A 13,051-nucleotide genomic window follows, 5' to 3' on the forward strand; every position below is an offset into this window, starting at 1 on the left:
TATGGTTTGGTATACTCAGAAAGGTAACAGTGATTGGCATACCCCAACAAAGCAGCAAAAGGCTCTGGCACCTAGCAAGCACTCAGTGGCTTCTGGAACTTAATTCTCAGCAGCCACAGTAGCAATTCCTGTGGGTCACCTCTTTGTCTCCCTCAGAAAAGCTACTGGGTTCCTAATGACATCCCATCAGGGAAGGTCTTGTAACTGTACAGATCAGAGCTCACCCACATCGTAGCTTATCTATATCATCTGAAAACAATTTGCCAGTGACAGAATCTGTGTGGTGTGTGTGATGTCCATTCTCGAGTCTACTTCTAGTAGTAGTGCTTGTTAACACCACATGGGGGTTTGTACCCATGGAAAACATCATTCTTTGATGATCATATCAGATTCAGTTAGTATGAAGAAGCCTTAGCATGATGTTGATGTTAAGATGGACAGACGTGAAGGTCACAGACATGATCTTCTAAGTTTTCCCTTTGGTGTTTGAAGTTCTCAGGAACCCTAACATCAAAGTTGGGATGAAGACATGATAGAAACTGTTCCTCAGAATATTACTACAGTAGGCTAAATAAGTAGATTATTTATAATGGCCTGTATGAAAGGTGCCCTTCCTATTTCCTTTTTTTTTTTTTTTGGTTTTTGGTTTTTGGTTTTTCGAGACAAGGTTTGTCTGTATAGCCTTGGCTGTCCTGGAACTAACTCTGTAGACCAGGCTGGCCTTGAACTCAGAAATCCACCTGCTTCTGCCTCCCAAGTGCAGCGCCACCACTGCCCAGCTTCCTATTTCCTTAAGACATAACCAAGGTAGTGGCTAGAGAGATGGCTCAGTGGTTAAGAGTACTCACAGCTCTTGAAGAGGATATAGGATCAGTTTCCAGAACCCGCCAGGAAGCTCACAACTGCCTGTAACTCCAGTTCCAGGGGATCTGACACCTTTTCCTGGCTTCCATGAAGACCTTCACACACATGGCGCACATAAATTCACCCAGGTACACACAAACATGTAAATAATGAGAATAATAATAATAATAATAAAGCTGTAAAAAAGCACTACCTCCATTCCTAACCAAGGCACTATCTCCAATTGGTACCTGCTTGGAAAGGAAAAATATGTCCAGTGGAGTCTCACTGGTTATATTAACTACACTTGAGGGTAGACTCCATGCCCAGTAGTAGATGGTCAACACAAAATGCACTCAATGGTACTTTTGTAAGTCATTTTGTTTCTGTCTCATATTACTTTGTTTGAGCTTTTTTTTTTTTTGTCTCACCATATTCTGAGCTTCCTGGCTAATATCCACTTATTGGTGAGTGCATATCATGTGTGTTCTTTTGTGATTGGGTTAGGACTCAGGATGATACTTTCTAGTTCCATCCACTTGCCTAGGAATTTCATAAATTCATTCTTTTTAATAGCTGATTAGTACTCCATTGTGTAAATGTACCACATTTTCTGTATCCATTCCNCTGTTGAGNGNCATCTGGGTTCTTTCCAGCTTCTGGCTATTATAAATAAGGCTGATGTGTTCTATTACATGTTGGAGCATCTTCTGGGTATATGACCAGGAGTGGTATTAGTGGGTCCTCAGGTAGTACTATGTCCAATTTTCTGAGGAACTGCCAAACTGATTTCCAGAGGGTTGTACCAGCTTGCAATCCCACCAACAATGGAGGAGTGTTCCTCTTTCTCCACATCCTCGCCAATATCTGCTGTCACCTGAGTTTTTGAACTTAGGCATTCTGACTGGTGTGAGGTGGAATCTCAGGGTTGTTTTGATTTGCATTTCCCTGATGATTAAGGATGTTGAACATTTCTTTAGGTACTTCTCAACCATTAAGTATTCCTCATTGAGAACTCTTTGTTTAGCTCTGTACTCCATTTTTAATAGGGTTATTTGGTTCTCTGTAGTCCAACTTCTTGAGTTCTTTGTATATACTGGATATTAGCCCTCTATCAGATGTAGGATTGATAAAGATCTTTCCCCAATCTGTTAGTTGCCATTTTGCCCTATTGACAGTATCCCTTGCCTTACAGAAGCTTTGCAATTTTATGAGGTCCCATTTGTCAATTCTTGATCTTAGAGTATAAGCTATTGGTGTTCTTTTCAGTAAAATTTCCCCCTGTACTCATGTGTTCCAGACTCTTCCCCACTTTCTCTTCTATAAGTTTCACTGTATCTGGTTTTATGAGGAGGTCCTTGATGCACTTGGACTTGCCCTTTGTACAAGGAGGTAAGAATGGATCGATTTGCATTCTTTTACATGATAACTGCCAGTTGAACCAGCACCATTTGTTGAAAATGCTGTCTTTTTTCCACTCGATGGTTTTAGCTACTTTGTCAAAGATCAAGTGAGAAAGAGTTTTTCAATGTAACACAAATACTTTATAGTACACATTTACACAACCCTCTGTCTAATTAGACACCTAATATATAGACTAAAATCCAGGCACCTCCACTTGTTAGTTGGACTTGGGCTCTTTAGCTAATGTCTTTCAGTCTTCATTTATACCTCCACAAAATGAAAACCATGACTCCTTACTCGTGGAGTGACTCTATATTCAAAGTGCAACAATCAAAGAAAGAGGGGCCAATAATTTGAGAAGGATATGGGGATTGGGGGAGGGAATAGGGGAACCTAAAGGAGAAACATGGAAGACAATGGAGGGAGGAAAAGGAAGAGGGTGGGATGATGTAATTTTATTTTTAAACATAAATAAAAAAGAATAAAATGCATGATTGTAAAATGCCTCACAGCAAATCTTGCATGTAAATGTTAATCATTATTTATGACTAACAAAGACTCCTGATAGGATTCAATACAGGCTGGTATACCTTTCAATGGAGAGTTTTGGGTATTACATCAAATGCTAAAGTTCCCTAACTTACTTCCAGTGTTTAGTATACATATTCATGATGACATCACATCTCCAGCACTGTAGAAGCCAAGAGATGGTAACTTAAAACATAAGAAGACTCAGGCATCAGCACCTTTTTATAATTCCAGGTTCATATATTTGTGTGGGTATTGAAGCACACACCTTTAACTTATGACTTTTAGACTAGTCCTCTTTGAAGTTAGGATACTGTGATACTGAAGAGTTACAAAGTGTCATATCTACTCTCAATCTCAATGATATTGGAAAGTGCAATGCTTCTAATATCACCCACACTTTCTCTCATTATCACAATCAGTACTAGTTTCACAGGATAAAATTTTGGAGATCTGATCAAGCTTCTTTCTCTGGCACTATAGACAAGAAAGACGAGCGAGTTTCACTCAGAGCCTCACCCTTATTGTTTAGGTTTTCAGAAGCCACGTGTCCTTGAAGCTTATAATTGTTACAGCAACACTGATGTTCTTATCTGAGATACAGTGAGTGAAAGACACAAATGGAGAGAAGTCTATGCATTGTAAAGCCATTTTCACACACTGTGTCTTCTCAACAATCATTCTCTTCTCTTTCAGAACTTTAGGAATATTATTTTTATGATGTACTAAACTACGAAGTCATCAAGTATCTTGACTTTATTTGTTTTTTCATATTAATCACATATTTTAACTTTAAATCAACTGCTAAACCACATAATATAAAAAAGCTGTGGTGATGGAATTATCCCATGTAATACAAAAAATGGAACTTCAGAGGATGGGCAGACTTCTGGGTCATACGTGTCAGAGAATCCCAAAGATCTCGTGATTCATAGGGTTACCTATGCTTCTATAATTGATGTCAGCTATTTCTTATGAAGTAAATACACCCATTCCAATAGCACAATTGTTGTTAGCAGGTGTGGCGCCTCTCACAGCTGCAGGTCATAACTATTACATCCTTGCTCTCACAAACTGTGACTGTAGGAATGAGTACGTCCACCATGGCTGTTAGAGAAGCCTTTCAGTTACTAGCATTTGAGCTTATTTGTGCTGTAGTTACTTAGCTAGATCATCTTTTCTAGAGCTAATGGAGGAGCACAACAATGACCGGGACTCATTTTTTTTTTATGGAATCAGAATATCTGTACATCTTTATAGGGAATAGCATGACAATCCAATGCATATATACAGTGTGTGATAAACAAATCATGGTGAGAAGCACTTTTTTCCCCCACTCAAACTGGGATCATCCTTATGTTTGGCGGAAATTCTTCCTGTTTGTTATTTTAAAAGATACCATAGCTTGCTTTAATAATTATCTTACCCATCTAGAGACTGCCATATCCAGGGATCCATCCCATAATCAGCTTCCAAACGCTGACACCATTGCATACACTAGCAAGATTTTGCTGAAAGGACCCAGATATAGCTGTCTCTTGTGAGACTATGCCGGGGCCTAGCAAACACAGAAGTGGATGCTCACAGTCAGCTATTGGATGGATCACAGGGCTCCCAATGGAGGAGCTAGAGAAAGTACCCAAGGAGCTAAAGGGATCTGCAACCCTATAGGTGGAACAACAATATGAACTAACCAGTACCCCGGAGCTCTTGTCTCTAGCTGCATATGTATCAAAAGATGGCCTAGTCGGCCATCACTGGAAAGAGAGGCCCACTGGACACACAAACTTTATATGCCCCAGTACAGGGGAACGCCAGGGCCAAAAAAATGGGAATGGGTGGGTAGGGAAGTGGGGGGGGGAGGGTATGGGGGACTTTTGGGATAGCATTGGAAATGTAATTGAGGAAAATACGTAAAAAAATATTAAAAATTTAAAAAAAAAGAAAGAAAAAGGAGGGAGGGTAGAGAGAGAACAAGAGAAAGAGAAAAAAAATAATTATCTTACCATGTTAAAGAATTAAAAGTAATTTCCCCATTCTGTTTCAGTGGTCCTCATTGAGTTTATTGTCTCTCCATTTCTGCTTTCCCCCAAAGTCTCTTGTGACCACTAGTCCATCCTGTTCTTCAGCAATATTGAGTGTGATTTGTTGATTTCTACAAATGAGTGAAAGCATGACTTCTTTTCTTTCTTTCTTTCTTTCCTTCTTTTCTTTCCTTTTCTCTCTCTCTCTCTTTCTTTCTTTCCTTCTTTTCTTTCCTTTTCTCTCTCTCTCTTTCTTTCTTTCTTTCTTTCTTTCTTTTTTCTTCCTTCCATCCTTCCTTTCTTTCTTTCTTTTTTCTTCCTTTTGTTCTTTCATTCTCTCTCTCTCTCTTTCTCTCTCTCTTGTAGGGTGGGGTGTGCTCTGGATTATTTGCCTTAACATAATGACTCTGGGATGGACTCATTTTTTGTTGTTTTTGTTTTGTTTTGTTTTTAAAAGACCCACTTTAAAGATTTATTTATTTATTTTTAATTTATGTGGCTGTGTGTGTTAGATTCATGGGTACCTCAGGGTCCAGAAGAGGGTGTCAATCCCCTGAAGTTGGAGTTAAAGGTGCTTGTGAGTTTTCCAACATGTGTTCTGGGAACCAAATTTGGGTCCTCTAGAAGAACAACAAGTGCTCTTAACTGCTGAGTCATCATTTCGTCCCCCATGGTATGGACTTCTAACATTCTACTTGATTTTTAACATTCTAAGTTCATAGCACTCCTAGATTATGGAATAAATAAATTAGCACTCTTATAATCACTGCTGAGTTTAAAGAGTATATATACCTCCTGATGGCTTTTCCAGAATATGTATTTTATACACTATTAGAAAATTTTATATTTATACTCTAAAATTCTATTATTTTAGGGAGTGTTTCAATATGCTATCACTATTTGAAAAGTACTTTCTACCTCATCTAAGGATTCTGATAAATGTAGTTGTGGGAAAATGAATGCTAGTTTATGACTACAGATGAGACAGTACTAAATAGGACTGAAGAATCAATGTAATAAAAACTTAAACTGAATGAGTAAATTTAATAAAGATTTTCAAATAAAGGTTATTAATGAGATCAACTGTAAAGATTTCCACATGTGCTACATCACTCCTTGACATCTTACTTTCACAGGCAGCAATAAGTTTGGTATCATGGTGATTGTGATATAGAAATATTTTGTATCATACAATGTCAAAGTGTCCTTACTCCTTTTGCTGCCCAATTCACTGATTGGAGACTGAGACATCTGGATCAAGACAAAGAATGACCTGTATTCAACATTTACACTTGCAACTTCCTAAATTAATAGTATGCTCTTTGAAGGAGTAGTTTGATGGACTTAGATTTTCATTTACAAAAAGTGGTGCCAATTTCTTCCTTATAGGATCACTTAGTTGATCTCTCTAGTGACTTAACACATATAAGGCATTTAGCACAGCATTTAGCTTAGAATAATCATGCTGTTTTTCTTCTCATGCCATCCAGCATATTAATTCAAATTGTAGCTCCAAATTTCATCTTGTATGAAAAGAATTATCTGCCCCCTTTTCAGTTGACACCACTCTCTACCATATTCTGTGTTTGGACCCTGAACATAAAATAAGTGATACAGAATAGGTAACTGAGTTACCTTCCTTCTCTTATTGTTGAGGTTCTATGTGTTAGAATATATTAATATTTATCGTGTGCCTATTATGTGATGTTCACTCTTCTAAGCAGCTGAAGCTAATCAGCAGCCAACAAAGCACACAACTCTCTGATCTCTTTGAATTGATGTTTTAGTAGGGCAGGCTATATTAAAGATAAACTAATAGAATGCAATTATCCACATATGGTGGTAAGTGCTGTGTAGGACAATACATTATGGAAATGGACTGAATAGTGCTAATATATGTGTATGTGGTGATGGTGATGAGCAGTTTTAGTAATGGGTTGTGTAGGTGGAGTTCTGTTTCTCAACTCATTAAAAAAGAAGATTATGACATTGAAACAAATTCGAACTGTCAGATTGGCAAATTGCAAAAAAAAAATCAATTCATTATAACCTTTATCAGCATTTCTTCTGGATATAACTTCTTCTGCAAGTTAGTACAGTTGCGATAATCTAGGTATACTAGTTATCCTTCTCATAGTTATGGCAAAATACCTGGGAAGAATTACCCGTTTAGAGAGGAAGGGTTTATTTTGGTCCACTGTTGTGGGGGAATGCAATCCATCATGGTGGAGAATGCAAGGTAGTGGGAACATGAGGCAGCTGGTCACATTGTATCCACAGTCCAGAAGCAGGGAGAGATGAAGGATGGCACATAGCTCACTTCCTCCTTCCATTAAGTTTCAGGTTCCATGGGATGGTAGTACCTACAGTCAAACCTCATGTCTCTTAGGTGATTTAAATCTTACTCAAGCTGACAATGAAGTTTAAACCACCATGCTACATAATATTTCATTAGTTTTTAAGGGCTTTCATCCTGTCTATGGTCATACCATCCTGAATTTCACACTTGACTTCATCTGATTTCAGAAGCTAAGCAGGGTCAGGCTTGGTTAGTTCTTAGATGGGAGACATTTAGTATTACTAGGCACTGCAAGGGGGCTCCATCTTCCAGATTGATAAGATGGACTCTGAATAGATGGAGATGGGGGAGAAGGTTAATAATTGGTCTTGACTAGGATCTCCCTTGATGACCTAAAACAGATATGTCCATTAGATGACTGAGGAAGAGTACAATGAGGTCTCCAGGCACAGTCTGTCAAGAAGACAACTACCATTGGACATTTCCAGTTGGAGCAGAAAGCATGACTCGTAGCCCAGGATAGAAGCCAACAAAAGCGAAGGCTTTTCTAAGATATTTAGAGACAATTAGGAGCACTAACCAACATGGAAAATTCTTTAGTCACCTTTAAACTTTAGCTGATAGACAGGATCTGGCTCTAAAATGAGTTTTGTTTTTTTTTTTTAAACTGTATTTTGAATGCCCAGCAATGTTGAAGCCTTTCTTTGCATTGCCTCTAAATCACTTAACATTGCTTTTATGTTAGTTGCCTTTCCTGGCTGTTCATCTTATGACAACTCAATATCTCTGTGCTTCTAAGACAGTTCTGATGGGGCTGAAAACTAGTAATCGAGTTCCTAAAACTCCCCTACATCATCACCATGTGTGTATTTCGCAGATGACCCCTTTAGGGTCGGTTGTTTCAGTAGCTTTTTTTCATTTTTGTCCATTTGTTTGTTAGTTTGGTTGGTTTTTTGGAGACAGGGTTTCTCTGGGTAAATTTGGCTGTCTTGTAGACCAGGCTGTTCTTGAACTCATAGCTCTACCTGCCTCTGCCTCCGGAGGACTGAGACTGAAGGTGGACACCACCACACCTGGATCTTATTCGTGTATCTTATTTCTCTTCAGTCTGAACTAAGTAATAATTTTCAGTACACTGGGATCACTTGGTCTTAATTGTCAAGATAAGTTTAATTTACCATCTTTAGTTGGCAATTATCAGATTTAAATTCCTATCCCTGAACTCTCTGCCAAACTTCATATTTGTCTTCTCAGCATCTTTACTTGGGTTTCCAACTGATCTCACAAGCTCCACCAGACTCTTAATCATCCCTCCAAACCTGTTTAGCAATCTTCTCTTTCTAAATTGATTTCAACTTTGACCTTTTATTTGTTTAGCTTCCAAAGACTCAAATGATCCTTCAGCTTTTGAGACTCCTTTAAAAAAAATAATATCAAGTGCATTCAGAATCTAAGCACGCTTTGCCAATACTTCCGCCACCAAACCCCTATCATACCTTCCTTGGATGAAGGCTGTCCTCACTGATCTCTGCATATAGTCTTGCCTTATGTAGTGTGTACTCTTGGAATAGCAACCAAAGTGGTTTCTCTCAATGGTAAACAAGATCATGTCATTTCTATTTTACCTTTGCCACGAATCCTGTTTCATGTAGGATAAAGCCTCAATATTTTGGAAAGCTCTAAATTGTAGAAACTTAGGGTTGTTAAGGTCCTAGACATAAATTGATATTAGTGGTTTCCCTGTTCCAGTGCTGTCTGATATTTTATAGTTTATATGTGGAAAATATATCAGGATTACTGCATCAAGTAAGACAGAGTCATAAATTTCAGGAACTCAATCGGTTTACCTTCCCAGGAACACACAGAGTATTCCTACAAATTTGACTTTCGTTGAAAAGATTTGTCAAGTTGGTTAATGGAGATTATCTGTAGGAGCCACGGTCTACTGTGGAATTGAATATGGAAGAAGGAGAGAGTGCGCAGAAACCAACTTGCTGTTTCTTCTACAGAACGTTTAAACTTACTGTATGTGATCAATGTGTAGCCAAAAACAATTGTACTAAGTGTGATTCATTCCTGCTTATGTAAACTTTAAATCAATCTCTCTCTCTCTCTCTCTCTCTCTCTCTCTCTCTCATATTCCTAATATCACCCTTTTTGTTTCTGTCAGAAGCATTAGTCAATTTTAACATAAAGTATTATCAGAAATATTCTTTTCTTTTTTTTTATTACGTATTTTCCTCAATTACATTTCCATACCCTCCCCCCCACTTCCCTACCCACCCATTCCCATTTTTTGGCCCTGGCATTCTCCTGTACTGGAATATTCTTTTCTTAAAAATATTTCCAGCATGGGGAAGTAGAAGATGGCTTTTCTGAAGCTGTTTGGCAACCTTACTGCTTGTGACTCAGTTGGAAGTACATACAAAGTTGTTCAGTAAGGGAAACCTGGATCTCAAAGTCTATGTACTTTGTTCTAGAACACTGATGACCCACCCGCAGGTATGAACTTATGCAAAGGGAGAAAGGAGATTATGACAGAACCTCATGATTATGCAGTTTCCACTGAGGTCTTAGCAGACAGCAGATCAAAAGCAGGGAGACTTGCAGTGGGTGAGGCTACTAAGAGCTGATACTCCAAGAAGCCATGGGAACTCAGAGTTTTCAGAGACAGCAGAATTATTAGCAATAAAACTCCTTGGCGTCATTTACTGCAGAGCCCTCAGGTCCACCGTATAGACTAGCCAGTAAATAGAATCCAGGAAAGAAAGAAAACAACAAAATAATACAACACAGAGCAAGACCCAAGTAAATCGGACTCAGTATGGAATCTGCCCTACGGCACTTTCTCATTCAAAAAGGTTTAAAGCATAAAATTGTTGTAGTCAAAACATCGCATTTCTGCTATGCTTGTGTGGGCCTGCTTATTCTGAGGACATGCCAGGCTGATGAGGACTTACTAGGTCCTTGAAGTGAGTAGGTGATGGAAGCTACGATGAAACAGAGAGTAGGCATCCATCTTTTATCAGCCTGAAACCCGTTCCTGTCAGTTGTGGGAATTTAGACCAGTCATGAGATCAGTAGGACGTTGTTTCCTTTATTGTAGCAGGGTCTCTGGCTTCCCAGTCATCAGGGTTATGGTGAAGAGTTTCTGTGCACAGCCTGGTGCAAAGCAAGTACTTCTTTCTGTGTGGAGGAAGCATCATGCCTGAGCCTGATTATTAGGCTATTAGAGCACCTGGCATGGCTTTCGTGGCCAGGCTCAAGCAGACTTTCTCTCTTTGAATTCTTTCACAAATAAATCTGTTTCTTCCACAGGTGTTTTCCCCTCCGATTTTAGCATAGGTCAGTTTTTTAAAAAAAAAAATCAACAAATCATGATCCTACAGTCCAAATGGACCCTGGAATCAAGTCCTTAGCCAAGTAACGCTGCAATGAATGTCCCTGAAGGATTGTCTGACAGACAGGTTGCTTAACAATCTCAGTATGGAAGGTTATAAATGATTACACTGCCACTTTCATTATGAGTAGCTTTTATTACTACTCAGGTATGAATTCATAAAATGTACCATCTCCATCAGACCAGTAGCTTTGCAGTAAAGAAAGTATGTACAAAATACTGGTATACCAAAGGCCTAAAGTCACACAGCTCAATCTCCTTAGTCTGTTCACTAAGCAGCCAAAGCCTGTAAAGACTTCTGTCATATAACTTCTCTACTTGAAGGCTTCCATTGTCCATCATGCCTAAGGGTGAAAAATCAAAGGTGGCATTTTCTTTAAGGCCCTCCTGGTGTGAGACAAAGCCTTCTTCTCAGCTTCCTAGCTAGTCACATAGGCCTCTGATGTTTTTGACATCTGCCTACACTCTGTGCACGGCTACCACCTTTATCTGGAAAAGTCTTCTCCCAGATGGCTTTCACACATCCTTTTAGACTTCTCACATTACACCTTTTCAGAGATAGCCCCCCCCCTTTAACAGAAAACCTCTCTTCCTACTTCATCATTCTCTTCCTTCCTTTCTTGTATTTTCTGATTAATGTAAGCCATAGCATTTATCACAGAGTACTCAATTGTGCTCTATACCCGAATACTGTATAATATAACATCTATGGGAATCTTTGCTGCCTTATGCATTAGTGCTTGTATACAATATCTAGAGTATACAGAGCCCACAGTGGGCAGTCAATAAATACTAGCTAAATCAAGATTCTTGTTGATCATGACATTACGCAACTGCCTAATCCTGTGGTTGTTTCAGGAACATTTAGCTTTAGTCTCTCTCTCTCTCTCTCTCACACACACACACACACACACATTCCGTTATTGAGATGAAAGCTATGTCTTTGTAATTTTTCTTATATGAAAAACAGATTGTATGCTTTCATTAGAGGAGTAGACAGGGAGGCAGCACCTGACCTCTTAGAAAATCCCTTATGGACCAAATAGACATTTTCCAACTGCTTACTAGTCACATAATAAAAATTATGTTTTACAATTTTGTTAAGCATCAAGGTCAAACTCTCTGCTTTTTTATCGGACACACCCCAACTCCAACGTTTTTCAAAGTTAGAATAGCTTTCTTGCCTGTCTAGTCATCTCATCCTTTTTTTTTCTCGTTCCCTTTCCTTAAAGATGATATGTTCCTTGAGGCCAGTTGTTTTCCTGGGCCACATGCTCTCCATCTCTAGAGGGTCCTTTCTAGTCTCAGAATTGGCACAAAGATAATACTCCTAGGGAACAGAGTATCCCTATCTTCTCAATGAAGAGTGAACCCAAATCCCAGCAGTTCAGTGAATACTTGCTGTTGGCCGTCGCAGGCTAGTATCGTAGTAGCTCTATGCAAGTTCACCATTTCCCTTGCTGCTCCAAGCTTTTTGGTTTCCGCCACTTTCCTGCCTCATCTCTATTTCAGTCTTCTGGTCCATCTACTTTTAGTTTGGATTCTGTATCTTGCGTCTACCTTTACTCTCTCAGTAAACTGGGTTTGAACTGCTCTGTTCTCAGTCCTAACCCCAAGCAGTTCACTCAGGAGGTGTTCTGAGCTACTAGAGGTTTCTTTCAGCTTTTTCTCATGCATTGCTCATGTTCAGGGACTTACATGCTGTGCCCCATTGTGTTGGCCCTTTCCCCCCTCACCCCCCCCTTAAGCTCGTGAGAAGCAAGGAGATCGCAGATTTCTGTGCCTGGAAAAGCATCATCGCCACATCTGCACCAGCTCTTCTCTCCTGCCATTTTATTTATTTATTTATTGAAAATTTCCCCCTGCTTTATCTTGATTCTCATTTGATGTTGTAGAACCAAATCCATCACCTTCATTAGGGAAGTAAGTCCATCTCCCTTAGCTATGTATGGCTCCAATCCTGCTCTTCTACTCCTGTAACATACAACTTAGCTAGGAGCCTGTACTCTAGAGCCAGACAGCCTGGATCCAGGGCCTGCTTCCATTCCTTATTAGCCTAGTGAGGTTTAGCTACTTAAGCTCAGTTTCACACTCTGTAAAATGGTGATGTAAATATTTGCCCACAGGTATATTATGATGCTTAAATAAAATGTTACAACACAAAGCACTTTGAGCAATTACTTTTTCTTATTCTACAATTGTCTGCCCAGGTTTAGAATAAAGCAAAGTAGTGGAATTATTTTTCAGGCTTGGTTATTAGCATTTCTTCTGAACCTGGAAGACTTGTTTTTCTGGATGGAGAAAGGTTTGCTCTGTGTGAAGGTTTCATAATCATAACCAAGCAGGCCCATGAGCCCTGCCATTTAAAGTGGCTCCTCTCTTACACTCTGGGAATGAGGACACGGAGCCAGCTGCTGAACTTCACCAGGATAACCATTACAATCGCTTTGGAGTTCATATTTCCACGATCCCATGCCTATGGATGCCAAGGACTTGTCATGGATGCGCTTTGGATTTCATAATGCGGAGTCATTATTACTTTCTTGAGTTCTC

The sequence above is a fragment of the Mus caroli genome, chromosome X, assembly GCF_900094665.2.
Source record: "Mus caroli chromosome X, CAROLI_EIJ_v1.1, whole genome shotgun sequence".
NCBI lineage: Eukaryota > Metazoa > Chordata > Mammalia > Rodentia > Muridae > Mus > Mus caroli.